This window comes from Octopus bimaculoides, chromosome 9 (assembly GCF_046866305.1).
Source record: "Octopus bimaculoides isolate indiv1 chromosome 9, ASM4686630v1, whole genome shotgun sequence".
Classification (NCBI taxonomy): Eukaryota; Metazoa; Mollusca; class Cephalopoda; order Octopoda; family Octopodidae; genus Octopus; species Octopus bimaculoides.
The window spans coordinates 87,896,462-87,911,100 of record NC_142936.1 but is presented as its reverse complement, the minus strand read 5'-3'; the positions used below and the strand labels follow the sequence as shown (position 1 = coordinate 87,911,100).

General features: G+C 33.0%; 1 non-coding gene across 1 annotated transcript; it reads right to left on the bottom strand.

Annotated features, from left to right (window-relative positions):
* Positions 1 to 14,258: 14,258 nt before the first annotated feature.
* LOC128248772 (small nucleolar RNA SNORA17) lies at positions 14,259 to 14,376 on the bottom strand. Its single transcript, XR_008264946.2, has one exon. It is a non-coding gene; the product is annotated as a small nucleolar RNA SNORA17 (small nucleolar RNA).
* Positions 14,377 to 14,639: the final 263 nt, after the last annotated feature.

Genomic DNA, 14,639 nt, shown 5'->3' with positions numbered 1-14,639 from the left:
CCGAGACATGGCCCGAATGCTAACAAGAGAAAGAACTCCGCTAAATGCAAACTCAAGTCAGACGATGGCATTAAACCAGGTGACGAGTGACCTAAGTTTAGAACCAAGAACAAGAATAGTCATTTCTATTGGTTTCCCCACAGTTTCCATCTACAAAATTGTACAAAGGAAGCTGTGGTCAATCACATGCTAGAATACTAGATATTTGCGTATAATGCAGCTGAGCTTGATCAAACTCGAAACCATGTAGTTGAGAAGTGAAGTTGTGAACTACACTGCTACATCTGCAGCCATTTTGTTATTTAGTAAAACACCATTCTTTGACCTGTTGCCCTAACTTTCTTCTTCCCTTAACTCGTACTTCAGGTTTCTTGTGACGCAAAGATTATTACTCTTAATTAAGAAATAAAGATAACAACTTCAGTCAAGTGTATCAAATGAACGTATCTATGATTTAAAACATTTTTATGATCGAAGATTAAGCAGACAGATACGTGGTTTAAATGGGAATCTGTTTATTTAAAGATGAGTTAGTTATGGCGATCTTAATGGTGATTTATGGATTGATAGTACTCTAGACTGTTGTAAGATATTTAATTGCAACCTGTTATATTCCCAAATCATACCCCACTAATACGGGCTTTGGTTTTTGTCCATCTCTGCTCGTTAAATTATGGACAAGCTAAGTACTGTGATCAATTTTCTCGACTATCCTTTCTGAAAATCGTACGACCTCATAAGTTGTGGTTTGTGTATCATAATCAGTATATTAACTTTTAAATAGTGCCAACTGATATGTTAGGGAGTACTGAATATCCAGTTAACAATATATTGAAATATATATGCCTTTGTAGAAATAGATAGATAGATAGATAGATAGATAGATAGATAGATAGATAGATAGATAGAGCAGACAGACACATAGATAACTGTACATGTGGTGTATATACATTATATATATATATATATATATATATATATATATATATATATAGAGAGAGAGAGAGAGAGAGAGAGAGAGAGAGTGAGAGAGAGAGAGAGAGAGACTCAAAGTGTACTACGCCGCTAAGAAATCTAATGCTCTTAGTTTAGTTTTTCCTTGGGGCAGGCCAGATAGTTCGATAGATAGATAGATAACTTTCTTTTATTAGCCACACAGGGCTGCACACAGAGGGGACAAATACAACTGTAGAGCTTTTCTTTAAAAAAAAATTAAAAATTAAAATTAAAATTAAAAATCCGATCAAAAAGGGGCAAACAAAAAAAAAGGGGGGGTATCGTATATCACAGAAAATGTCAATTGTGTAAAATGGGGTAACATTAGGTTTATCCATGGAGAGAAAAGCCTACGGAAAAGACCATGGTAACCTCAGCAGGGAATAGACACATGAGAGCGAAGTGCTCTCTCTCTCTCTCTCTTTTTTTTCTCGATTTATAGGATCATGCTCAAAAAGGCATCGTCACTCGCACGCACCATCTTTGCTACATTCACCCACCTTTTAATGAAACTTTCACGAGACAAAAACTGTCTCTCTATTCTCACCTTCCTTTTCAAGTGATACTTGAAAAAGTTGATGAGCGATTGGCCAGAGAGGTAAGTTTTCGTCTCTAATCCTTTCGCTCGGGTCCACCACACATTCTTTCACCATGGCCACCAGTATGATGAACACTGCCTTGCCTTCCCTGTTGAGGGACGGTGGTGGAGTAATTTGCACAATAGACTCGGCTGACAGGCGGACTCGTCCCACACGTGACAGCAGCCGTTCGGCATAAGCCCACAGATAGATAGATAGATAGATAGATAGATAGATAGATAGATAGATATTTATTTATATACACATATATTTACCTATCATAAATATAAATGTAATCTATGTGTATTTGCGTATATGTATGTAGGTGTAAAATATTCATTGCGATATAGACGGCTCCAAAAATTGTCGGTTGATATACAATTCCCAACCTATTACCATAGGGGATGAGAAATATTAATTAGATTCACAATATTGAAAAACGTCCAACAAAAAATCGTAAGTAATAATAATGATAATAATGATAATAATAATTATTTTTATTTTTAAATTTCCCTCAAAATAAAATAAGTTAGGAAACTAACATACCTACAGCTTTCGAACACACAAACCATCAGCTTTAAAAAAAAATAACCCCTTAATATCTACAACTAATGTGTGACGACTTATCCTTTCCTCTCTCCCTGAGTATTCGAAAATGTATACATCATTCTCCTTTTTATTCCATTAACACTACCATTTCTCTCTGTGCGGTCATACAAAGACCATATTTAGTAAATCTTAAAACTTTACTATCTACTACTTCTTTTCTTTTCTTTTTGACTCTTCCTGAGTAGGATGAATATCAGACTTGAAATAAATATAGCAAGGCCTATGAACTGTGTATATACATTATTAACGGCGGCGGTAGGGTGGTGGTGGTGGTGGTTATGATGATAATGATGATGATGATGATGATGGTGATGATGATGATGATGATGATGATGATGCTGATGCTGATGATGCTGATGCTGATGATGCTGATGCTGATGATGCTGACGCTGCTGTTGATGATGATGATGATGATGATGTTGATGATGATAGCAGAGAAAGAATTCATGCTCCAGCCAGCTCCTGATGGGAAAAAAGTGCACCGATTTTTTTCCCCATTTATACGTTCACTTATCACCAACAATATGCAGAAATCTCAAATGAACTTATTCTCACGCCGGGTGCAAAAGTAAATATTTTACAGCACTTTTCAATGAGATTGCTTATTCTATTTTGCGAGAGACTAATAATTACTATATATTTTATTGTACTTATTTTAAGACGAAAATAAGAATAAGAATTACTCTTAAGCACATGAGTTATTCTATTTTTGTTTTTTAACCCGTTCGGTACACATTTATGCAACCTTTTCCTGCCATTAAAGCTTGAGTATATTATAAAACATTACAATAGTACCTTAGCATTCACAGAAAACATTAAACATTATTGTTTAAAAAAATAAGTTAGCAGCATAGCTGAACATAATAAAAGGAATCACGGTGATGAAAATATCTTACGTTATGGTGAAAATAAATTACATAGGGCAGGTAGGAAGAAAAAAACTAACGAACGAAAATACATTTCATAAAAAGCAAATTCTTACTGCAGTTGACCAAAATCAAAATGCAGTAACTCAAAACTTGAATCCTCTTTTACAGCATAAGTCATGTATGTATTTATGCACATATATAAATGTGTGTGTAAGTGTGTGCGTGCATTTGCGTATATATATATATATATATATATATATATATATCCTGCCGCCTACAAAACGTTTGCACTTAGAACAGCTATCAACACAACACTTCATTCAGAGAGTGAGACCGAGAAGGTTATGAAACATTATTTGTATTAAGAAGGATATTGTTCCAGATTGAACATAAAAGACTAATAAAGCAAGATTTCTTCAGTAAAATAAAGATCAAATTCACAGATGTGTCCGCAATACAAAACCTATACTTACGTGAGTAGCTCCAGAGAGAAAGACTGATGCCAGACAAACAGTCAGCAAAACAGACAATTACATCAGCACACTTAGTTAAAACCTTTCGCTATGGCATCAGTGATGTTGAACTTAACAAAATATGCTTTCTTTCGTCATCATCATCATCATCATTATCATTATTATTATTATTATTATTGTTCAGTAGTTTTATTTTTATAACGTGCTTTCACTTCACTACCGAGCGCAGCTCTGTGCGCCTTGGGTATGTGCTGTGGTTTGCTGTGGTGCTCTTATGTTTACTGTATTGAAAGTGTTTTGCGTAGGATGTGTGCAGTACCCAGTAGTGCAATTTTCTGTATGTTATATATATTTGTAAGTCCTGCTATTTTTGTTATGTATTTGTCTGAATATTTTTTTATTATACCTAAGGCACCTACTATGATAGGAATTGTTTCTGTTTTTAGATTCCACATTCGAGTTATCTCTATTTCCAGGTCTTTGAATTTTGAAAGTTTTTCCATTTCTTTTAGAGAAACGTTGTCATCTGCTGGTATTGATACATCAATTAGAAAGCATTTTTTTTCTTCATGATCTTATTATTATTATTGTTATTATTATTATTATTATTATTATTATTATTATTATTATTATTATTATTAGGGTTTTTTTCAGCTCAACGGCAATCCCATCGACCTTTCACAGAAAAAAGATCCACATGGGTTCTTTATTATTTATTCTGACTACATAAAAAGTTCTTGGTTCGATTTTGGCTCGAGGCGTACATTAAAGTAATGGAATCAGCACGAGACAATTTATATTAATTTCGCTTCGTTATCATTTTCGCAAAGCCGTAGATACGTATGTGTATATATATATATACATACATACATACATAAACACATACATACATATATATATATATATATATATATATATATATATATATATATATATATATATATATATATATGTATGTATATATATATATATATATATATATATATGCATATATATATATATATATATATATATATATATATATATATATATATATATATATATATATATATATATATATATATATACACATACATACATACAAACATATATGTGTGCATGTGTGGGCGTCTGTATCTATGTATGTATGCTTATGTATTTGAGATTATATACATAAGCATTGCGGTGTGAGTATGTGTATGCGTGTAAGATTATCGTTTTGTGTATGCGTGCATGTTTGTATGGATCTATCCATGTACGCATAAACGTGTGTAATATATATTCGTGGATATGTATTATATTACCTCCGCCATTTGTGAATGTGTTAAAAACAACCAATCTCTTGGTAAAACACACTCTACCCAAGTAAACTCAAGACGAAAAACGGTGTTGTAAGTCGACCGATCACCAGGTTATGCCTTTAGAAGAAGACAAGTAATTAGATAGATTTGCATCTATACTTATTATCGGATTTTGTAAGGGCCCCATATGAATCCACGCAATCTTGAAGACTTGTGGGAGCTCAGCCACAGAGAATGGCATCTCATACCTGTGAAGAATGTGAAGGATTTGTATGCATCTCTTCCCAGGCGCACCAAATCAATTCTTGAAGCTAAGGGAAGCCACATGAAATATTAACAATGTACAGTAAGTTCTTGAAATGAATATTATATAAAAAAAAATTATCATTATAGACAATTTTTTCTGTTTCAAAATACAGTATCTTGATTGGATTATGTGAGGTAGCCGAAAATTTTTGCACGGCAATTTTTGGGGTCGTCTAGCATTATCCCTTCTCATTCAAAACCCCTACTATAAAATATAATGATTAGGTATGGAAATGACTCCAACAGGGCCAATGTTCCATATGTGAAAAATGCAAGGCGAAACATCCACTTCTAAGTTGACAAATAGTAGAAATTTATAACAGTTTAAATTGGTCGAAGACTTTTGCACGAAACTGTACTTCTTGTCGTCAAAAGTTACGGCACTTTTATGATCAACGGCGCATCTATTTAAAATAAATATGGAAAAGATGAATGAGAAAATATCTGCTTTAAGACTTGGTACTTTTATTTCACAGAAAAACATCATAAATCATGAAAATTATGTGATGGCGTGTTTTACGTCTACTAAAATTTATGTTACAAATCTTTGAATACAATCGTATGCATGTATGTGTAGATAGATAGATAGATAGATAGATAGATAGATAGATACATACATACATACATACATACATACATACATACATACATACATACATATATACATACATACATGTACATATAAACATACATACATACAAAATAGACATGTGTGTGTGAATGAAATTTGAACGTAAAAACTGTTTTCTTTTGAAAATCTTATCGTCCTCGAAACATATATATATATAAACTGATACATGTATTAGATAAACTAATACATCTGTTTGTTGTTTACACACCCGTCTTCGTCTTTTGTTTTTTGTTTTGTTTTTTTTGTAAATTCTCACTACATGCATACACAAAATTAACCTATTTCTCTTTCTTCTGTTTGGATGTACTTTTCTAGAACGACCAACATTGTACTTCACTGGTGATTGGGTGACTGTCGTATATAAGATAAGTTTGGAAAACAAAGGTTGCTTCACGTGTGTGTTTGTTTGTGTTTGTGTGCATGGATGTGTTTGTGTGCGTGTCCTCAGGTGTGTATGCGCGCTTCTGTATGAATTTCTATCATTCTTAATCTATAGAAACAAATCTTTTATATGTGTCTGTATGGTTGAATGGTTAACAATTATGCTTCGCGATCTCATCTTCGATCCGGCTTCGATCCTGCATGAGATCGAACATGAAACATCTGTAGCCTCAAGTTGCGCTGTACTGAATGCGTGTGCAGAAATATGGTGAACCGTCGGATTGGATTCTACATATAATTTTTAAGTCTACAGCCGTCACACGCTGTGCCAAGCTGACTTTTAACTGATAATTGCGTTAAGGGTACTCATGTCTCTGGAATATTCGGCCATGAGTGCGTTCTCTACCGGAAAGGGTAGCAGTGGCCAGGAAAATATGTGACCGTGGAAACTTCATTGCTCTGAGCCGAGTGCTTCGTGACAATAAATATACTCATTCGTTTTATTTACAGAGTGCGTGGGATGGTTCATTTGTCACTGATTTATTTATCACTTATTAGCTAACCTACGCCATCAGCGATAGATGTACTGTGTGGCTAAATGAGTGATTGTCTTTGGTTCAACAGCAGCTGACGAGGTGAAAACCCACCAAAATACGTATATGCCCCACGTTGTTTTGTATCAAATATTTCGTATTTTCTTCGTGTGGTATATTTGAGTGTCACTGTTTCCATTTGTTTAATTCGCTCAGACATAAAAGTCATAGCCTCGACAACCTGTTGAGACGTTGGCAAATTCAGTGATTTAATCTCTCACTTAGATGAACAGAAATTCTATTTCTTAGTTTCATGTGCATCTGACCAAAATATAGCTGTTGGCAAGCGTTTCAACTTATTGTATAAAACTGTACTACTTAGATTCTTGTGTCTAATATATATATATATATATATATATATATATATATATATATATATATATATATATATTTGAATATGTGTATTATGTATATAAACACACACACATATGCATATATATGTATATATACATATATATGTGTGTGCGTATGTGTGTATATTTATATATATATATATATATATATATATATACATGACAGTATCGGTCAGGGTAAATGGAATCAAATCAGTTGCAGCTACAGAAGAAATTGAATCTATAAAGTTACATTTTTCTTGGAGTTATGAACTTAATATTGACTTATGTAATTACTATAAAATAGGAAAAAAAAAGTCCCGTCTGTATGGTATTCGAACAGAATGAAAATATACTGAGACAAACTTCACCCATAGCTAAATTAATTCCCGACAAAACAATTATAACAACAACCAACATTTATTGGACACAACAGGAGGATTGGTGATTGTAATATTATTCCCAGAAGTGTGTCCATTACACAAATAGCAGTCAGTGAATATATCCCTGAAACACACATGCAGACAACACGTATGACAATAGACTTGACTTCGATTGCTACCATTTTCCCCCCTGCAGTATAGCTGACTGTCAACCGTAATGTATCAATGACTATTGCAGCTGCTGTCACGGTAATAATTATGAGTTGAGAGATTGAAGAAAACAAAGAACTGAATGGTTTCTTAAAGTGTCTCAAGATAAGATTATTTCGTTTTTCAAACTCCCTCTTTAAGACAGACAATATTTGACAAGTATTGATAAAGACTGATTGAGTATTAACTATATGAGCAGATAATATTTGCAAGAGTTATGGAAAATAAACAGCTATTTATATGCTCTTTCCACAATTGCCAAGCAGCCTCTGGAAGGTTCGAAATAAATAAATAATGGCAAAACATTAAAAAATCCGCCATGGATTTAAAACGTAACATGATTATTAATACGCAGAAGGGTGTCAGTTTTTATGATAATGATTATCGATCACAAATAAATAAATAACTACACTTCTTACCAATAGAAAAATTAAAGGTAAAATAGAAACCATGAAGATGGGAAAAACAGAACACTCAAGTAATAAGTGGTTTCGGTCATCTGGAGTTAAAAGCTGTCAGTAGACTATTTGGGAGAAACTGTAAGGTAGAAGCTGTCAGATAGAAGCTGTCAGGTAACAGCTATCAGTAAGCTATCGGGGAGAAGCTGTCAGTTAATAGCTGTCAAAGAGAAACACCTTTATCGGAAGAGAGGAATGAAAGGTAAATGAACAAATTCAGTTGAAACCATTCAGCCTTCAACAGATAGATGGATGAACATACATAGGAACCTCAGAAACTTCTTCTCGTGAAGATTCGGAGTTAATCTGAGGGAAAATCTGAAATGAGAAAACTGAGTTCGGTTAAGAGACAGTGTGGATAGACACCGAAAAGAAACAATCTGTGCCTTACATTAAAGAATGTAGTATCAATCGTGATAATGTTGGGACTGTGATAGAAATTTCAGGGGTGGAAAAAAAGCTGAGAAGAGACTTGATATTTGGAAAAAGGTACAGAACCAGAAACGCTAACGGGGATATCTTATGGGTGGATTTGGCAGAAACAAGTTTGATAAAAGAAGCATAGACAAAGCGAACAAATACCAACTAAGGGTATGTCAGAATCTTGTGCCTTGTATATATATATATATATATATATATATATATATATATATATATATATATATATATATATATATATATATATATATATATATATATATGTATATATATATATATACATATATATATATATATATATATATATATATATATATATATATATATATATATATATATATATATATATATATATATATATATATATATAATACAAATAATAAATGAGTATATGCATATATACGTACGTGTATGTATATAATTACATCTACCTGTATATATAGATGAATATCTGGGTACAGGGCATTGCAAACAAAGCGTAGACAAAATGATAAACGAGTACAGAAAACACACAGGCCACATAGAGAACATCTCCTTCATCAGCTGCCCCCATTCTAACACAGGCGTTTCGAAGAGTAGGGCAGGACGCATCGTTAAAATGGCTCTTCCCACGGACCACAAATGAAATTTAAATTAAATTTAATTCAAATTAAATTTGTGACGTGGAGGAATGTAGTGGCGGACAGAAAACAAAACAGGAAAACGAATCAGTGAGAACAAACAAGAAGGCTTCTTTTATGTAGGAGTGGCTGTGTGGTAAGCAGCTTGCTTACCAACCACATGGTTCCGGGTTCAGTCCCACTGCATGGCATCTTGGGCAAGTTGATGTAAGTTGATGCATGTAGTTTATCCCGTCCCCCTCCGACTTTTAGTTCATGCAATTAAAATAACTGCATTATTTATGAACTGACCCAATATATATATATATATATATATATATAGGAGAATTTGTTTTGGGGTCTGAAAATGCACCCGAGTCTAAAAAACATGTAGTCGTTTTTAAATAGATTTATTCACATATCAGACTAGTTTCGACAATTCTCTGCTTATCGGTGGTACAAATATATACCACACAGCCACTCCTGTGCCTGTATAATCTATTCAAACAAACTTTAAATGTCGCATCCTATCTCTTTAATCAATGCATCGAAGGGTGTCCATGGATCAAATAGATTCATATTTGACGCCGCAGATATCTGCTAAACGATAGTATTAAATAGAATACGTGAAACATATGTTTAAATGTGAGAAGAGCAACATGAGGCATTTCAGAAGGCAGACGATCTTTCAAGAAGCATTCCTTGTCTAATTCGAACACGAGGCCCTTCACTATCTGGACAAACCTATCTCGACCAGGTAGACCTGGAGGAGAAACTATCTGCATGTCAGAAAGTGTTTATGCTTAAGTATTTTCCCGAAGCTAAGAATGATGCGACTTTTGTAAAGAAGTGTAGACATTTTTTAATTCATGGACACCATGTCATACTCGAAGGTGCTATGAAAGCAAATAGCTATAAAATACTTTTTGAACAAAAGTGATATTGAAATCATCAAACTCCCAAGATGCAACCAAAAATGTCCATTATTTTACAATTCTGTAAAATGATATTGTAAATGTGATTAACTGCTGTTAAAAAATGTTATTAAGGCATGGCCTTCCTATGTGGAACGGAGTCGCTGCTGAAAAATATGCAATGCCATTGCTGGGAAGGATTGTCTTGGGATAAATATAAAAAAATATTTCCGGTTTTGACTGCATCTGTATAACTCACTAACTAATCAGAGCCAAAGGAAGGGGTGAGATTATTATAATGGCGGTGGTAGTGGTGGTAATGGTGGTATAGATGTTACTGTTGTGAGATGCATAGTTGTTTTTGTTTTGTTTTGGTTTCTTTTTGTTTTGCTTTGCTTTGTTTTTGTTTTTTGGCCCCCGTTCAACCTTGGTCGAGCTGATAGATAACGAATTTTTCTTTTTCTATAGTCACAAGAACTGAAGTTCTGAATAAGAAAGATAACCGATTATGCCCTGCAGTGTACTCAACTGGTGCTTATTTTAATGACCCCGAAAGGATGAAAGGCAAAGTCGACCTCGGCGGAATTTAACCTCAGAACATAATGAGCCGGAAGAAATGTCGCTAAGCATTTTGTCCGTGCTAACGGTTCTGCTAGTCCACTGCCTTTGACAGATTAATAATCTTTTCTACTCTAAGCACAATGCCCGAAATTTTGGGGGAGGGAGTCAGTCGATTAGCTCGACCCCAGTACGCAACTGATACTTAATTTATCGACCCCAAAAGGATGAAAGGCAAAATCGACCTCGGCAAAATTTGAACTCAGAACGTAAAAAGCAGACGATCGACAGATTAATAGTCAGATGTTCCTATCATGAACATCACATTTTTCCTTTTTTTTTTTTTTTTCTTGGCAAACATACCATAATCTAAAACAACATAATCTAAAGCGTCCATCATTTTCCAAAGTAGTAGGATTTGATTTGAGGATAATTTGACTGCTATTTCTAACATACTGAACAGCAGTATAGAAATTTACTCCCTTCTTAAATAACTGACCCCGACTGATGAAAGTAAAATGTGTTGAATGTCAACAAAAGACTTTACATTTGAATTGAGATGTGTGTGTATTTATAAATATAAGTAGAGACCTTACTTAGAAAAGGAAAAACAGTCCTGGGAGATGGTCTGAATACTAGCAGCAGTATATTCTCCACTAAATGCACTTTAGGGGTAGGAAGTGGCGTTAAACTAGGATGCGAACTAAGACCACAAACCAACAACAGTAATAGAGCTTCTGACGAGCTTCCGCACAGTTTCTGCCTACAAACTCTCGGCCCTTGAGTTACTGCAACTTCTGCCGTTCTTTAATAATAATGATGATGATGTAGCATAAAGAATCCAGCATGGTCACAGTCAAATGACTGAAACAAATAAAAGAATATATATATATATATATATATATACATAAAGGGCATTAACTGTGTATGTTAATGCCCTTTATATATAATTAAATATATCCATGAAGAAACGATGAATTTTTTCATTACGAAATTTTTCGTTATTTTTTCATTATGAGGTTTTTTTCACTCTGACTACTTGATAAATTCTTATAAAGAATTTATCCTATATTATATTATATATATATATATATATATATATATATATATATATATATATATATATATATATATATATATATATATATATATATTCTTTATACTATATAATGTCTTTATTTCCATTGCATCCTGAGCTGTACATCGGTCTGTACCAGGACAATTCCAGTAAGGAATCAGCTTCGACCATAAGGAGCTGATTTGTGGTCCCGTGCGTTATGCCCACCCTCACATCGGAACAAGAATGAAATACATAGAAAGCTAAATAAACAGAGAGAGAAAAAAACAAAAAAGTACTGACACCAGAATTTAACAGTTGCTTCATCAAGCATTTACGAAAATGCTTACGTACAAGGTGCACAGCGTAGGATTTTGAACTCAGTGGACAGTAATTCGGAATGAATACCGTAGGCTGTTTCTACGCAATGCTCTAACCGACACTGCCAAGTCTGCACTTTTAGTAAATATTGTAATGTATTTAATATACAACTCAAACGAGCTGTTGTGTGCTGTTGGTCGCTTTTGCAGTGGAAGCACTCAATAAAACTACGACTATTGCATTAATAACATCAACAAAATTAATGAGACAAATGCTTAAAGCCGCAGTCTCACAGGATGCAGGGGATTCTATTGTTCTATTCCACCAATTGTATCTTTCCACTGCCCCCGCACAGCGCTGCCGCGACCACCACCACCGCCATCACCACCGCCGTCGCTCCGGATATCTCAAACAATTGTTGGATGCCCTACAATTTTGCAATTCCCGGGGTTCGGCGAAACAGTCGTTTCTATCTCGCTCCTTCCATCCATTCCGTCACCTCCGTCGCTGTTTTTACGCGAAATTATCCGAAATGATATCGATGTAATGAATTTTTAGTCTCCGAAGGGGATTTCCTCGTTAAATTCTGATTGTGTTGCGTGTGATACATTCCGGAATAATAATAGTTGCACAAACGTACCTAGATATATATACATGTATGTATGTATGTATGTATGTATGTATATATAAACATACATATATATACATACATACATATATATATATATATATATATATATATATATATATATATATATATATATATATATATTACAAGTTGAAAGCAGCGCTGGTAATGTAAACATTACCGATCGCACATATACAGTGTGTGCGTTTTGTTTGTACGCCGAAATTGCTGCAAGATAGCGTCCTGGGAAAGCTCCCTACATAAGCCGAGGGTTAAAAAACATACATACAATACACTCATACGTACACACACACACATATATATTATATACTACATCCAAAAATACACACATGTGTGTCTATGTATATATGTATAAAATATATGATATATTTAACATGCAATATGTTCTGTATGTGTGTGTGTCCCTAACTATATGTGTGCGAACGCGCGCATATGTGTGTATTTAAACATAGCAAGTAATGTTTACTTTTCTATGTATTGACATATATTCTATATACAGATATATATGCGATTCTAACTTCAAAGATGCTTCCTGTCAATGAGGAGGCGAAATCACACTGAAACACTGGGTTCGGTAATCCGTTGATGGTAAGTGGAGCTGGGCTAGGTGTGTTATTACATACAAAGTGAACGGAGAGAAATATTTTCTAACAATGACGTAAACAAACCGGCACCGGTTATTAAGCGGTGGGGTGTGATAAAAACAAACACAAAGATACACGCACATACATATATATATATATATATATATATATATATATATATATATATATATATATATATATATATTATGGGCTTCCACACAGTTTCCGTGTCTCCGTCTCTGTGTGTGCATGTGTGTGCGTGTGTGTCTATGCACGTATGTATCTACATATACATACATATATATATATATATATATATATATATATATATATATATATATATATATATATATATATATATATATATATATGAGTGTGTGTGTTTCTGTGTCTGTGTTTGTCTCCCAGCATCGGTTGTCAAGCTCAAAATACGATTAAAATTCCGAGGTTGTAAGGAACAAAACAGGTAAAAGACGGGTTACGATTAATTTCATAGCTAAAACAATGCTTGTTCTATAATGTATAATGAATATAGTACAAACACATTTACGCACACAAATATATATACGTGTATATTATACATACATACATGTATGATATATACATGCGTGTGTGTACTTATATATTTTATATATATATATATATATATATATATATATATATATATATATATATATATATATATATATATATATATATATATATATATATATATATATATTTATTTATTTATATTTATATTTATATATATATATATATATATATATATATATATACATACATATATATATATATATATATATATATATATATATATATATATATATATATATATACATATATATATATGTATATATATATATATATATATATATATATATATATATATATATATATATATATATATATATACATATACATATATATATATATATATCGCTCTATTTTATCTGTGTGTGTATGTGCGTGTGATAAATATATATTGTACACACACATATATGTGTGCGTGTGTGTGTGTGTGTGTGTGTGTGTGTGTGTGTGCGTGTGTGTGTGTATTATTCTAACATATATGTATGAGATACATAGCGCAAAAATACAGACACACACTCAGCCACCCACACACACATACGTAAGACGTGTGTGTGTGTGTGAGCAGTTCTAAATTAGTTGAGAATCGTTTCCTGTAAAATTGTTGTTACTTGGGAACAAGAGGATTGAAATAAACGAATCGAATGCACAGAATCGATTTCATTTTATTTTATTTCATTTTATTTTGATTTCTTTGTTTGTTTGTTTTTGTTTCTTTTTTTTTCTTTGTAATATTTTAGTTTTGAGATAAATTCATTTTCATATTAGATTCATTTTATTTATAGCAATTTTGAAATAATCTCATGAAATGACAAAAATAAAAGAAACGACA